Source organism: Euprymna scolopes, chromosome 1 (assembly GCF_053919585.1).
Source record: "Euprymna scolopes isolate OS-2025 chromosome 1, ASM5391958v1, whole genome shotgun sequence".
NCBI lineage: Eukaryota > Metazoa > Mollusca > Cephalopoda > Sepiida > Sepiolidae > Euprymna > Euprymna scolopes.
In genome coordinates this window covers 84523627-84538626 of record NC_136482.1, presented here as the reverse complement: position 1 = coordinate 84538626, position 15000 = coordinate 84523627, and the positions used below count along the sequence as shown (strand labels likewise).

Below are 15000 nucleotides of genomic sequence, written 5' to 3'. Positions count from 1 at the left end.
CCGATATATATCTGTAAAAGTAAGAATGTGTGTTAGGACACTTGTAAACTTATGTACTGAACGGATTTTTTATCTGCAGATTTGAAATTTGATGTTTAGAGTATTCAGACATGTGAAGAACGTTTTAATCGATTTTCATCCAGAAAAAGAAGGACTGCTAAGGAGTAAAATGTGAAAAATTGGTACGTGAGGGTCAGCGGATTTTTGTTTGTCAACTGTTTCACGAATGCATATGCGTGAATCGTTCACATTCCATTGCGTTCCAGAAAATTTTAAATATGAATACACTTTTAGCTTTTATGTTGATTCTCTAATCTTTTTCTATCGGGTACACACACGTGTGTGTGTATATATATATATATATATATATATACTAGCAGTTTAGCCCTATGTAGTTTTCATAACTTTATGTGTATATATATATATATATATATATATATATATATATATATATATATATTAAAATGTTTGACTCCTGTCCTGGTAACTTACATCTAAATTTTAGAACCAAAACTGGCAGAGGAGTTTGGTAGAGTCTGCAAAGGTCAACGCTTTCAAGTTTGACCTCTTGGCAGCCAAAATTTCGCCAAAATACTGATTAAAACGCAAGCTGCATGTCTGAATACCCTTTATATAAAATTTCAAATGTTTAGACCCAAAATTTGCTGAATAGTTTGCTAGAGACCGCAAAGGTCAAATCTTTTGAACTTTGACCTCTTGGCAGCCTAATTTTTGTCCAAAAACCGATTAAAATCTTGCCCTATCTGAATCCACTGTATTTAAAATTTCAAATGTGTAGCTAAGTAATTTAGTAGAGACCGCAGAGGTCATTTAAAAAAAAATTTTTTACCCCAATTTTGACCCCTTTACATTTATTTGTTTGGGCTCAAATCAAATTAAAATGTTTGGTCCATGTCCAAATAACCTACATCTAAAATTTCAAGCGTTTAGACCTAAAATTGGCAGAGGTGTTTGGTAGAGTTTTCAAAGTTCAAATCGTTGAACTTTGACCCCTTGACAGCCAAATTTCTGGCCGAAAACCGATTAAAAAGATTTTCCGAAATCTCAATACCCCTTATATCAAATCTCGAGCCTGTAGACTGAAAATTGACAGAGTAGTTTGGTAGGAAAATGTACACACATACACACAATTTCACTTTCATAGATATATATGTGGTTTCAAGATTATCTATAGAAAAAACAAAAGGGTCTCTAAGAACATCTATCTATCAGGATCTTAAATAGTTTTTTAAACCTGAAATCTTTCTCTGTCACATGATTGTTAACTAATCCGTCATCTAGCCACAAATATGGACCATAGAACACCGCAAACGACATCCACCCATCAATCATGCATAACAACCTTTTGCACTTGGCAAATTATATCTACACTATTATTAGCAAGTGTATATTTAACATTGTTGTGTAGTCCATCATAGAGGTGAACGTGTTAAAACAATGGCGATGGTGAAAGCACGTATGTTTCTGTGACTTGTTAACTTTCTGCTGTAGGCTGATATATTTATGGAATTTTGGCGAAGTTGCAAAATCATAATCTTTAAACTGTTTGCCTGGAAGATATGTTGTTTAGTTTTTGTGTGTATATATTTTTTTCTCATGTACATTTCAATTTATTTCCTGTTTCTTCTTGAAGAGACAAAATAATTTTTATAGTGAGAAAAAATGGGTGAAAGGGGGAAGGCAAACAGAATTCTGTTTTTATATGAAGATTTGCATTATTTCCTTTTCTTATTCAGTTTTTGTTTTGTTTGTTGATTATCATTCAAGCAAACAGAAAGGAAACTATAGAAACACTGAATGCAGGGCTTGGTATTATAAGTCAGAGATAGTACACATTTTCTCTACAGGCCTGTTTCGTTAGGCCCACAATCAACTTTTAAAATATACTAACTGTAGGATCCATTGCTACTGGTTGAGAGATTATTTTATAAGTGGATTTTGTGTATTTATTGGAACAATACTATGTCACTCTCTTTCTGAAAGAATTTCATTTTGAAATATTGAAAATTATTTGTGTGCTGCTTCCACAAAAATTGTTTCAAACCAATAAATCAGTTTTACATATTATTTAGATTCTTTCTACTACGTCTCTCATCTTCGGTCAATGTTATCTCCAACGTTCTTCTGATGTATTCTGTCGAACTCAAGGATTTTTCTGTCCAACTCAAGAGTTTGCACAGAGATTTCAAACAGAACTTTTTTGAGGGGTAGCATGCTCTCATCCCATGAGCCATGACCAGGTAGAAGTCCTAAGTAATTCACAATAGTATTTTAAGTATCGCCCTTACTGAAGATTGAACAATCAACTCCCAGAAGAAGGTTACTTACAACTAAATTTTACCATTACTCCTGCCTCTGGTTACGGTATTTGCCCCGCCTTACGGTATTATGTTATTTGATTATATACATGTGTATTATGTTATTTGATTATATACATGTGTATTATGTTATTTGATTATATACACGTGTATTATGTTATTTGATTATATACACGTGTATTATGTTATTTGATTATATACACGTGTATTATGTTATTTGATTATATACACGTGTATTATGTTATTTGATTATATACACGTGTATTATGTTATTTGATTATATACATGTGTATTATGTTATTTGATTATATACACGTGTATTATGTACTTTACTGTATTTACTAATTTTTAATGCAATATGTCGGGGTTCTATTATGCATGAAAATACTTTGATAAGTATGTTACAGTTTGAAAAATTGTAGGATTCTGCATTCGCGCCTGGCATCCATAGAATGGAAATATGCCTCAAATTTTCATAAAGACTTTTCATATCTATACGAGCAAGTATACTCTAATAGTTATTTTTCCATTTAAAGAAATATGGTATAATGAAATTATAGAATGAAAATATATCACGAAGTTTAACAAGGTTTTTTTTTTATATAGATCCATATAAGAATATTGTGATAAGCGTGCTTCAATCTGAACAGGTGTGGTATAAAAACATTTGGGGGTCTATCTGGCTTTCATAGAATGGTTTTTATTTTTGTTTTACTAAAAATAGTTTAAGAAAAATAAGTTGTTTATGAGTAATGTCGAAACGAATTTAGGTGACCGAAATAGGATATGACCAATATTTAAATAATTTGTGATAAAAATGGAAGGGTTAAACTGTTTGATATTATTTTCTGTCCGTGTGTTCTTGTCCCGTTCAAGTAACTGATTTTTTTTATATATCAAAGTTACTAAAAGGCGTTTAGTTAAACTTCCATTTTTTATCATAAATTATTAAAATATTAGTAAAGTCCTATTTCAGTCACCTAAATCAGCTTTGACAATACTCCCAAACAAATTATTTTGCTTAAATTATATTTTAGGAAAAATTAAAACATTTATATTATATATGGTGATGCATTTATTATTATTAAATAAATGAAAGAATTAAATAAGGAGGTAGATAGAGTATGGCAAAGTAAAACACAGAATCGTGTACTAGCTGTACCCGCCCAACCTCGATTGCCGTCGCTGAGTCTTGTTGGCAAAAGTATTAGATTGATTTGTATCGCACAGATACATGCACACACAAGCACACACACTGGGACGTGCACACACCCACCCAGGCACACACGCACACAAAAACCCGCGCGCACACACACACACACACATAAAGAATACACACACACAAAAAACCCGCATATGCACGGACACATGCACACACACACACAAACAAACACACACAGGCACCCAGGAATATACAGTTTGAATGCTTCAAAGTTACACATAAAGAGATCTTGAAGTACATAAACTATCAATTTCTGGTTGGATTAAATGTTAGTCAAGCAATACAGTTCACTATGTAAGGTTTCGGCAAAATTCGGTTCTCGGCCACATTACTCGCTTAATCTGTTTTATTTCTTTTATTTAGTATATAAAGAAAGAATTTTACTCAATCGTACTTTAAAAAATGAAAGATTTCTCTAGCTTAAAAAAAGATAAAATAATGGTTTATCAGCATGTGCCGATATGTCAAAAAACAGTATTTAATAACATGCACGATCTATGTAACCCCACTGTATAAGAACAATTAACGTCTATGGTGTATTTAATGTAAAAAAAGGAAAGAATTCTTGGCTTATGAACATGTCTCCAAGTGTCGCGGTTGGTTATATTTGTATTTGATTTCATTTATTTAAAACAATTCTGTCTTGTAGAGAGTGACGCCATATTTGAAAATTTCTGGAGCGTTTGTTTTTGTACTAAGATATTTATTCTGGAATGAACGAATTGTCAGCTCTCAGCAAATGAGTTTTGGTGGAATGTGAGAATTTATTTTTGAATTAGAAAATGGAAAGATCATGGTATGTCTATGAGTATATGATCCAATTAATAAGGGTGAAAGTCCATATCTGTCAGACATGCAGAAATACTCCTGGTGAAGAGTTGGGGCAGCAGGAGGACTTGTTATTTAGAGAGAAAATAGGAACTACTTCCTCTAAAGATGGTTGCGATGGTGATGTTGTTGTTCCTATGATGTAATATAGGATTTTATTATAACGACTAAACATGTCTAAAAAGGCATTCTAAAGTTACATAAGATAGTGACTAATAGTCTAGACATAAGAAATATGTATATGGCATCTTTTGTTGCAAACCTACGGTACTTTGGTTCAGAAGAGAATTTCTGCTATCAAAATATCATATAGGAGATATATGAAGATTGTGAGAGGCAAGAATTACCTCAATTGAAAAGGATTTGTTCTCCTCTGACTGGCGAGGAAAGAGCAGATACTGAATTTTTAATTATTCATTTGAAAATAAAATTTAAATTCTTTTTTCCATGATAGATATTATACTTGGAATTATTTGACAAACATTAGGTTGGTGCAAAATTAATGTTTTTTTTTACGTTTAACTTATATATAAAAAACATCATTTTGAAGCTAATAAAATACATTTTATTTACAAATATTTTTTTAATGATTTCTTAGAAATTTCCAATGCAAAGAAATAGAATTTCTTTACTTTTCACATATATTTTATAGTTTGATTGATCGAATAAGAATTTATTTTTTTAAATAATTTAAAATAAAAATAAAAATTTTGGTTCTAGTCCTTTCATCACATTTCACTTAACCCAAAATCAGTTTGGAAATACCACAAAACATGGTTATTGTATGGAGTTTTATGCGAACCATTTTATGATCAGAGATTATTCCTTTAATCATCTTCACAGAAATCAAAATCTCTTCCATCAGTTTGCAGTTGATAGGCTTGCAAATGTTGAATCAGAAAGATTTTTATATATCAAAACTTATTAAAACAAGCTAAGAGTCGATTCCTACATACATCTTAAAGATCATATAAATAATTATATAGGTTAGATATGCATATTCCCTTCTAGCATCAAAGGTAGTTTACGATATATCCATGAAAGGTCCCAAGATGCAATGCTTTATGTTAGAAAATATGGAAAACCGGACCTGTTTATCACGTTCACTTCAAATCTAAAATGAGCGGAAATTTAAGATGAACTTCTCCCTGGACAAACATACATCAATCGACAAGATATATTGACCAAAGTGTTTCGTCTGAAGATAATCAACGTGATGAATCTGATGAACAAATCAATTGTTTGGCCCACTACGAAACTACATGTACACAATTGAATGCTTCTTGCACATATATTATTGTGGCTTACCAAAAAAATCAACTCCAATCAAATTGATTCCATTATATCAGCTGAGTTAACTGATACACAAACTGATCCAACCTGATTTGCAATAGTAAAGCGTAACATAGTGCATGAGCCTTGTGGTAATATCTATAGAAAGTTACCTTTTATGGTTGATGACCAATATATAAAAAGATTTCCTAAAAACTATCAGTTTAGTGAGGGTGATTATCCGTCTTAAAAGAGAAGATCGTCTGAAGATGGTGGCTTAAAACTTTGGTTGGCAGGCATGGAGTTGAGAATAGGTGGATTGTACCTTACTCTCCCTTACCTGCAATGCTCACATAAATGTTGAATTTTGCAATTCTGTGAAATCAATCAAATATGTTTGCAAGAACATAAACAAGAGATCTGATGCAGCCATGTTTTCCTCACAAAACCTGTTAGTGATGAAGTTACTTGATATGCACTTGGTAGATATATCAAGACTAATGAAGCACTTTGGCGTTTTCTATTCACGAAAGGCATCTTCCAATCCAACAGCTTGCAGTTCATCTTGAAAATTGTCAGAGGGTTTATTTTATAGATAAAAATGTGTGTCAAGTTGTCCTAAACCCAAAAGATACCAATCTCACTGCACTATTTAAATTGTGTGAACAAAATAATTTTACTAAAAAAAACTCTTATTTATAATCAGGTTTCATCTTATTATACATGGAGTAACAACACATGCAGAGGAGAAAACGAGGAGCTAATGTTGAGGGTCATCCAGGTGTAAAATTTAACACTACAATTGAAAGAGGTTACTCTGTGCACCCATGTCACCATGACTATTTCTTTTTTGAGACTCCTACGTCGTGAAATAAGAAGACCGACTTCATTTTCATTTCTAAGAAATATTGATGGACAAACTGTTAGCAAATATTATATTGTTTTACATGGTAATCCTATTCGCAAAATTCCCACTACTTATGTTTACTAATGTATACCCATTAACCCTTATCCTCGAGTGGTCTCCTGGCCTTGATAAGTGGTGATTCCTGTGTGAAAAAAAAAATGCGTGTCAAACCGCCTGACTATTATTTCTTGTGAGATAAGCTCCAACTGGTTTGGCACAAAATATTTAACTTTTTTTTTGTGGGCTTTTAAAAGTCGTTTGTTACTTTGTTACTTTTTCTCTTCCTCCTCTTTCTTTGTGTTACTCTCTCCTCTTCTGTCTATTTTATTCCTTCTCCCTTCTGCCTCTCTTCATGTGTTACTCTTTTCCTGCTTCCTTCTTATTGGTACTCCTTCTCATTCTTCGTGCTTTTATTCTTCCTCTGTCTTGTTAACCTCCAGATTGTTTTTGGTCCCCGACAAAAGGAGGGTGGACCTGTAAATTCAACCTTGTCCGTCCGTCCGTCTTCACTTTTCTCAATAACTACGCCTTGACAGATTTTGACATTTTCCACAAACATTAAACACGATATGAGTAAAAACGTGACAGAACGAATTTTCCGGTTGCTCCCCTATGGGTGCCTTTCGGGTCAAAATGGCTAAAATTGACACTTTTGTGCTTATTAAAAAAAATAATACTGCCTTGAATATTTATAAAACTTTCTAAAAAGTTGTAACTAACTGATTTCTATATAATTTTGTTTGTCTTTACTTCACGATAACTCTTGGGTGTGCCCCAAGGGCTCTTTTAGGGCTAATAAAACACTCCATTTTTAGGACTATTTTACAATATTTGTTCAAAATTTTCTATGTATGTTTATTTAGCAGTTTTACATGGTGCTGAATTCAAATTTTAATGTTAAAGCCTTGGGGACTTTGGGGGCTAAATAGGGTGGGGAGCAAATGATGGACTTAGTCATTTCTTTTTTTTTTTTTTTTTTTTTGCATGGTGCAGAACTCAAAATTATATATGTTAAAGCCTAAAACTGCACCGTTTGTTCGTTTTACCGGGATTTGGGGGGCTAAATGGTGTGGGGCAAATTCTGAACTTGGTCATTTTTTATGGCTCGTTCACTGTTCTACTATTTTCACTTGTTCTACTATTTTCCCTTCTCTTCTGTCTTCTCCGTACTTCGGCTAACCTTCCTCTTTCTCTTAAGTGTTCCTCCTCTTACCTTTGATGGTCCTGGATATGACCTAAAACTATATCTGATGGTGAGACCCCACCTTGCGGGCCTTGGGGAGTGTGGATCCACCCTTTAATTGCCATTGCTCCTAGGTCCACTCTGACCTGGAGTGATAGTACCTGTTAGGGTTCCAACTATGGGTTAAATAGAATCTGAATTAAAAAAAATATATACTTCATTAAAAATCGTTCCTCAAAATAACTAGATTCGGCATTAAATAACCTGAAAAAGATTGATATGCCGTAAAACAAAAACAACCAACTTACTTTTGACCTATATCTTCATTCTTTACTTCAAAACTTTGTGACTTTTTTTTTATATTAACCAATGAAGAAGAACATTCTTATTTTCTAGATTGTCGGTTATGAAAGTCTGGAATACTTATAGAACAACATTAAACAACGTCTAACCATCAACGGAAACAACTTAAGCTCTTTTAACTAGTAAGCTTAGAACGTAACTTTCATTTCTCTATAATAAGAGTAATGATAACAATAATATAATAATGCAAAAAATATGTCAGAATACATCAACCATAATATGGTAATAAAATGAAAGTGAACAAAGAAAAAAAATGGTGGCCAAATTATACAACTTCTAGTGGGCATTTGTTGAAAGATGACCTGAAAACTTTAGAAGTAAAGATATAATTGATTTGGGAGAAATAAAAAAAAAAAAATAAAACCTTAAAGAACATACCTAAAGAAGGATTAATGTCATGTGGAATTGGTCTAAACATAAGGTAAAAAAATGTTCTAAAATATATAAAATTCTGCGAGAGATGCCAATAAAGACCGATTCTGTAATGGCCGAAAAGAGATCTGACCGCGCAGTGATCAATAAAAAAAAAATAGAAAAAAAGAATTGGCGAATAAGAGATTTGAAAGTCCAATAAGAAAGGCTCGATAAATGAACGAGACATGAAAGTAGAAGAGCCGAACCAAAAAGGCCGCAAAATTTCTGATCCAAGTCTGACGGCGTTCTACACAACTTCTTATAAAATTGTAGGCTAAACTAAGAGTAATGGCCTCACCATGAAGACTTTAAAACAATCAGCAGAAATAAATATATGTTCGAAAACCGACCCATTGAGTTATTCATTGTGTTCGCGTTTGATTCAGCCAGTTAAATTTTTAAAAAGACAAAAATCCCAAAATAGTCTTTCTTTTGCTATATCTTTCTCTTTCCATTTTCTCATTTGCTATATCTTTCTCTTTTTTTTTTCTTTTTCACTCTCACACCACGAGAGTAATAAACGATCTATAGATATTTCAACAAAGGGGAAGTTTAAACAACATGCATGGAAGGAGGGTTAAATTGATGGCTAGCTACTACTAGTTGGTTTTTAAGAACATTAAAATTGGAAATTATAAACACACACACACACACATACATAAATATTAGTGATCAGACAATTCCAATATATTCCCGATTTCTATAAAATTACCGGTTCTGTCCTAAGTTCCCGATTCAATTTTTTTAAGATGACTAAATATTTAGCTACAGAGTTATTGTCTTTTTATTAATTTTATTTTTGGATTACCGTGAAACCTATGTAAGATGTGCATGTATTTTTGAATATTCTAAAATAGACTTGTGGGATTTGATCTATAGATTTTTTTATTTGTACTTTGAAATAATTTTTTTAATTAGTTTATTAATAGTATCACCAATGGAAAACTAAGTTTTTAAATGTGCAATGAAAAGAATCGTTTTTGGCATCGGAATGTAGCCACAATGTTAACCATTTTTTCAGAACACACACACACATATATATATATATATATATATATATATATATATATATATATATATATATATATGTTGTAACTTGAAAAATATCAAATGTGTGAGATAATCATTATTATATGAACACATTCCATGAACTCAACATTTTTTAAACACTTTTATGAAATCTTTATTAAAAATGGTCTCTTCCTCAAGTAACAAAAATTAGAAACATCATTTCCTTATAGCTCAGTTTGTTAGTGGAGTTTGGTATATTACAACAAATATGTCTATGAAATATGTTTGCATAAGAATAGTTACATCATAATAATTATGTATTCTTCCAACTTATATGAGCTCTGAATTACTTAAAGTCATATACATTGAGCTAATCTAATACTCAGAGTATTCACTAGTATCCGTCAGATTTCAATTGGTTCAATTTTATCTTTGTACAACAGTATTTACTAAGGCTTTTAACTTTACTAAATTTTTGAACACCGCTGTTAGGCGTAAGGGTGAGTAATATGGATTATATTTAGTTGAATTTAGTTTTATGTACAAGAAGACATCCCTTAAAATTAATATATATTCAATTTTTGTGGAATTTTAACAATAGGTATTACCTATCAATAAATGTTTTCTAAATTTTCAGTTTCCCAGGCTGCATACTTTTCGAGGTTACATATACACACACACACGTATACATATGTTTAAATACACATACATATCTATGTACAGATATCTGTATAAATACACATGCATTATATATATATATATATATATATATATATATATATATATATATATATATATATATATATATATATATAATCTCCCGGGCATTTGTATTAGAAACATGCTTGTGCTAAAAGAATCGTGTCAGGAAAGTTGGATAACAACCCGAGTAAATTGATAGCCAGACGTAAGTAAATCTCAGAATGTTCAGTTTGTGTGTTGCTTTTCTGTTTCTAAATTGTTTATTTCTTTGATTTTATAACGAAAAATACCGTTCATTCTTCCTCGGCAAAAAAAGACGAAAAAAATCAACAACAACAACACACTTACTTCTCCTTATCAGCAGTGGCATAAGTTGTTGAACTTTGAACTTACACCCAACCAGAAAATAAGCACGTAGCTGTGCAAAAATGTTTTTTTTAAGTATTTATTTAAAAAAAGAAAGAAAAAGAAGCGCGGACTCTGATCATTGGTTTTCGTTATCCACCTTCTTTCCCTCCCAACTGCATTTCACTACTCTTGACTTTTACTGATTTTTCCTTTAATTAATATTGATCGGATATGAAGTGTTTGGAAGAATTTTTTTTCGTTTTACTATGAATTATTTTTTTCAAGGTGTAAATAATTATTTACTGCAGTTTTTTTTTTTTTTTTTTTTTTTTTTTGATACCATAGCGAATTAAAGATGAAAGTTTCTGTAGTTTTTCATCCTAAGGCAACAAAATATAAATATAGTTGAAGTATTTGTCGATATGGGGCTTATTCTTCTGCACATAAACTCCAATAGGAAAAGATATGTTGTATATTTAATATGAAAAGATATACGAATTTAAGAGAATGAGAAATGTCACACATTTAATGGAAAAAGATATGTTATGAATTTGATAGGAAGAGAAATGTCACACATTTAATGGGGAAAGATATGTTATGATTTGATAGGAAGAGAAATGTTACACATTTAATGGGAAAAGATGTTATGAATTTGATAGGAAGAGAAATGTTACACATTTAATGGGAAAAGATATGTTATGAATTTGATAGGAAGAGAAATGTTACACATTTAATGGGAAAAGATGCTATGAATTTGATAGGAAGAGAAATGTTACACATTTAATGGGAAAAGATATGTTATGAATTTGATAGGAAGAGAAATGTTACACATTTAATGGGAAAAGATATGTTATGAATTTGATAGGGAGAGAAATGTTACACATTTAATGGGAAAAGATATGTTATGAATTTGATAGGAAGAGAAATGTTACACATTTAATGGGAAAAGATGTTATGAATTTGATAGGAAGAGAAATGTTACACATTTAATGGGAAAAGATATGTTATGAATTTGATAGGAAGAGAAATGTTACACATTTAATGGGAAGAGAAATGTAAAAAAAAAAATGAATGGAAAAAGATGTTAAGAAATTATGTGGGAACAGATATGAACTTAACGGGAAATATAAAGTTAGTGGGGAAAAAGATGCTATAAATTACAAATAATTTTTATACCTCATTGTCACACGGCTTCCTATTCCAGTAACTTCTTTCCAAGAACTGCATGCTTGTGGAACCATTTTTTTTTTTTTGCTGATTGTTTTCCTCCTACCTATAGTCGTGATCTTTACAAGACTTCTGTTTTCGTGATAATTATTTTTCATTCTTTTTAGCTTCATGCATCAAAAGGCTTCACGTCTTGTCTGAAACGACTTTCAAAAAAACAATATATATATATATATATATATATATATATATATATATATATATATATAAACGTAAACATGATAAGCAGAGCAACTGATAGATCTCAATCTTTACTTATATATAAAAAGCACCCTTATACAGTCTAACAACATAAGAGCATTTGATCAGTTTTATCACCGTGCAAGTAGAAAAGCCCGGCGTATAAAATCGACAGTAGGTTCTTCGATAAGACAGATGCATGTTCGAAATGAATGTTTCTGTTTAGAACACAACTGAACCATGATACTTGACTTTTGCATTTTAAACTTTAATTCAAGCCATTGTATAAAAATAAGTTTATGGAATGAATAGTAGGTTCTCTACAACGCAATGTAGATTACAATGTATTGTGGATTAAGTCACTGTGGTGAAGCATGTGAAGTTTCCTCTCAGTGCACCGTGGTGGATCCCTGGCTAGAGCAGGCAATCAGTTAATTTAATTGAAAAATTGCCGATTTTGTTGTTTCGATGACAATAAAAGTATTGACAGTATGAAGCATTTGTGGATCCTCACTTAATCACAGTCAACATTGGCTCTCCTTGCTAGTCCATTTATAGAAATGTTTAAACACATAAAATAAGATTAGACGATTCTCAGATTTTTCCTAATTCCGATACCAATTCCGACACTATTTTTTTTTTTTTTTTCAGATTATGATAAAAACCTATATAATAGGTTCATATATTTTCGCAAACATAAAAATAGACTTGTGGAGGTTGATCTCCATATTTTAACTTTACTGGTAGTTTAATATCAATATTTATTATTTTATCATTTTTATCGGCAATGAAAAAATAAATTTTTAACCAAAACAAACAAAAAAATAATAATTAAAAGAATCGTTTTTGGCATTGAAAAATAGACAGAATTTTTTCCGACTCCAATATAAAGTTTATATTTTTCCTGGTGTAATGAATATGAGTACATCCGGGTTCTTTCTCCTACACACATATAATTGGCTGGTTAAACCATAAATACCGACTGTTGCAGGTGCCAAGGAGAGATGTCGAAAGGTATGCGGCAAGCCTCACGTTAGGGCACACCAGCTCAGTCCAGTAAGGCGACTTCCCAGATTATTCAAAATTGTTACCAAAACGACTCTGCTACTTTTAACGAATAAGCGCCTTTCGCGGGACATATCATTTGCGATCCTTCTATTTTGCTTAATCGTTCCAAAACTAGTACATTCAACTTGTGTGTTTCGCAATTGAAAACTGAAGTGTCGCTGCCTGGTGGACAAAACCTCTTATAGAGGTACAAGGACGCATCTACAAAAATGTGTTTGTCTGAAAAGATTAAAAAAATGACCCGGAAAAATGGAAGAAGTATGAAAAAGAAGCAACACAGGTTAGGTAATTGCTGAAGGAAATTTACCAATGGAAACCCACTTAATTTATGACTGGATGGCCAGCTGGTATTTTATGTCGCCTTCATGCTTGATAGCTTTGTTTAGCAAGGCATCAAAGGTCTCCTTTTATTTTGAAAGGTAATTATTGCATTAGTTCTAATACATGAAATTGTGTGCATGTGTGTGGAGGGGGTAGATATGTTTGGATTCATTTAATTATTTTTTTGTTATAGACTATAAATCTCTTTTTTGCATATGTAAATATATGGTTATATATTTATAATATTGTGCAATTATGCGCGTATTAGGTCTCTATCAAAGCAGCTTTCAAAATAGTAGGCATTTCGAAACTACTCCTTGATAAGTTCAATCGTCCATCAACACCAGCAGTGTCGTGGAAACAATGGAAATATAGCTTGTAGTGCTAAAAATATCATGTATCGATACTCTTCAATCGAATGTTTGTTAGATAGCCAATATCAAATTAACAATTATTAGCAAATTGTTGATTAAAAAATTATGTTTATTTATTTATTTATTTATTTATTTTGCACTATGGGTGAGATTTCCAGTGTTCCTGCGAAACTGCACACATTGATGGACGATTGATCGAACTAACCTATAATGTTGAAATATATGCTCTTACATATGTAATTTAGCTCTCTAGTCATCTATAATATAAATATAACCTGTCTGTTTAAATGTATGCATGTATGTATGTATGTATATTTGCCTGTCTAAAACTTTCGACAGAGGCAACAGATTTTCAAGAGATTAGTATCATTTTGAAGTTCGACCCTTCGGACAACAAATATCGAAAAATTGGCTAAAAACATTAATTTCTTCATCCTCAACTGGGCAGTTTTCTACAAAGAGGGTCGTTTATTTTCGCATTGCCATTTTTGCAAGTCACTATATCGGTTGGAATGACTTGACTTAATTTCAACGTTTCGGACTTCCAGTCATGTCATTATAAAAGTGTACTGCTTTACACTACCTGGAAACGATTATTTCAGCTACCAGCTGGCTCCACCTATAATTAAGAAGCGTGATTATATATATATATATATATATATATATATATATATATATATATATATAATTACAAAAAGTCTATATTCAAACGATTTTTTTTTTCGGATTTATGTAATCATGCCTATATTCTTTTTATTTTCTTTTAAAGTTACTGAGGTCTTATTCTTCTGATAAGTCCAAACGGAAAATATTCTAAAATTGATATAATATGATGATAGTTTCAGTGCTACAAAACAAGTGCTGTCAAGAATTGAACATTATAGCATGCTGAAATAAATAAACGGTAAGATGAACAACATCTTGAAATTTGGAATATAGACTTTCTGTCATTTTTTTGTATATGCTCTGTAGTTATATTTAAGATACATCGAGCCTCATAAATAAAAAGATTGATATAAATTAAGGATGAAATATAATTGAATAAGCTTATTTCTCCCATACATATATATTAGAAGATCCGACTGTTGTTTGGGTGATCGGGTTTCGATCCTGGCTTGAGGTAGTTGCTTATCTAGCCGTACTAATTCACTGTGAAACAGCGAAATAGTACTGCATGTACTCTCTCTCTCTATATATATATATATATATGGTTATATATATATATATATATATATATATAT

General features: G+C 31.5%; 1 protein-coding gene across 1 annotated transcript in view; it reads left to right on the top strand.

Annotated features, from left to right (window-relative positions):
* Positions 1-15000, top strand: part of LOC145245728 (low-density lipoprotein receptor-related protein 5-like) — an 847618-nt gene that overhangs the window by 433 nt on the left and 832185 nt on the right. The window lies entirely within an intron of this gene.